The sequence below is a fragment of the Cyprinodon variegatus genome, unplaced genomic scaffold, assembly GCF_000732505.1.
Source record: "Cyprinodon variegatus isolate N-32 unplaced genomic scaffold, C_variegatus-1.0 Scaffold120, whole genome shotgun sequence".
NCBI classification, from domain to species: domain Eukaryota; kingdom Metazoa; phylum Chordata; class Actinopteri; order Cyprinodontiformes; family Cyprinodontidae; genus Cyprinodon; species Cyprinodon variegatus.
The window spans coordinates 296,896-299,329 of record NW_015150573.1 but is presented as its reverse complement, the minus strand read 5'-3'; positions in this window follow the sequence as shown (position 1 = coordinate 299,329).

Below are 2,434 nucleotides of genomic sequence, written 5' to 3'. Positions count from 1 at the left end.
TTCGTACGTTTTGGACGTTTTTCCTCAAAAAACCACATCACTGCGCATGTGCTGGCAGACAGAAAAAAAAGCAGATCCGCGGGCGGACGTAAAACTGGGAAAAACAGTGCAATCATCACTTCTTCATGTCTCTAACTACGTTGCTTGCTGTTTTATATCTTAGGGTTAGGGCTAATTGTAATTTATATTCTAGATTCGTGAATGGTGTGTCAGATGCACATACGACGAAAAAAACGTCCAAAACGTACAAAATTACGGTGTATAACTTTTCGTACGATTTCACACGAACTCATAATGAGAATACACTGACTCTACACAACGCACAATCAGATGAAAAATTATCGTACGACTGGAAAGTCGTCCCAAAAAGGGAAAAAAATCGCACAGTGTAAGCCCGGGATAACCTTAAAATTGACTTAAATTGGGACAATTTGTTCCTAAAACCAGAAATAATCCGACTGGTTGTCAGGCGATGATGGTTGGTTGCTTGTGGGTGAAAATGAGAACTCAAACCTAATGGAAGCAGGCAGGTTTGGTCAAACTTTCGCTGTTAAGTGTATAATTCTGTTCATGCCATCTACCAGTGACTTTGGGCAGAGAAAGCAGGGCCACATGGAGCTGCCATCATTCTACACGGGCCCTTTGCTGACAGGCAGAGCAGCGAAAGCCCTGGCATCATGAGGAGGGCGAGGCACACTCATGCATCAACCGCTGAGCTCATGGGAAAGTGGCCCTACACCTACCAGTTCATCAGCCTTTCAATCACCCCCCCTTTAAAAAAAAAACTCAAACCTGTCGCCGTGCACACAAGCTGACATGCCACTGGGTGCACTTTTAGGAAAACAGCACAACCTTTTCATTCGCTGTCTCCAGACGGCGACATTTAACTTCAAGAGGTCCACTCCATCCTGTAAACATTCCCAACATTATTATTTTTCTATGACCAAGATTTCCATCTAAATGTTAACATCGGATCGGGGTAAATGTTTAGATGGGGGTAGGGGTGGAGGGTAATGATGACATGCACTGAAGCTGCACTTTAATCCACAGGAAGGAAATGAATTGGCCAAATATTTAGATCACATCTTCTTCCAGTGGAGGTCTGTCACCATAGACTATGATTTGTCTCTGCAGTCATGCGCATTACTTAATAAAAAAAAAAATCCCTTTTTATTTGGATCCTGGAATGACATTTGTGTTTATTTTCTGGAATGTCTGTGTTTGTTTGTGTTTGGGGAATGGTAAACAGGGCTTAAGTATCAGTGATATGATTTAGACTGGGGCTACTTCAGGCTGAGCTTTGCCTCCTGCAGCTCACTGGGAGAGCAGATGCAGTTCTGTGGGGTTTTTTTCATTAAAGCTGTGGAGGTAGACAAACTTATATGCTCTGAGAATATTCTGATTTATACTATTTAAGTAGAATATTTGCCAAAATGTCATTATTATTATTAATATATACTTTAATGAGCTTTGCAAACATACCACATAATAAAAGATCATTTTGGTGGGATTGAAACCTGGTTATCATGGATTAGTTGTAGATTAATAACTGATAACCATTTTCACTTACCTGTGGTGAGTGGAAATGTTTGTGGAAAAATTGAAAACCTTCTTTTAAAAAGTAAGCTAGTATGAGAGATGCAAATAGCAACTATAAACAGAGCGTGCACAAGGAGAAATGGGCTCCTGCATGCCCGTGCACGCGTTTAATAGACTTTACCTCTCAGGAGCGGGTACAGGGTTGTGCATGTGCATTTTTTTTAAGTGAACAGGGCGTGTCTTTTCAAAAATTCACGAAAACCCTCCACTATTATTGATATATTGATATTTATCTCCAGGATGGAGTCACAGCCAAACAGTAACAGACGAGGCAAAGCTACTGTGAGAAAAAGCAGAGAGAGCAGAACGTTAGAGATTGAACTAACAGATTCTGCAGAGTGGGAGAATAGAGATAGAATGAAGCAGAATGATTAAATTAAGGCAAAAAGAAATGCACATTAAAAAAACAATTATTTCTGGTTGATGACTCCTTTACTGTAATGAACAAACAGAATGTTGATAATTTTGTTGCTTCTTTGAATTAAACATAAATCTCCTATTATTACCACTTAAACAAACCTCCTTCAAATCAAGCGCCTTTATGCCTCTGTAGATCAACATTATAGCCGTTATCACCTGTTAGGTTTAAACAAAGTAAAATTAGATTGTGAGTAAGTTAACCCTTTACAGCCCGATCCAAGAATAAAACAAAACAGAAAATTACTTTTTTTTGGTTTGAAGTCCTTATTTGGCCTTTTAACAAAATATGTAAAAAGAAAAAACAGAAATACATTTTTAATATTAAAGGAATAGTACACCCAAAACATGATTAGCCTTCATTTTCTACTCACCCCCATGCTGAACAACACTCTGGAGTACTTTTTTGATATCTCAA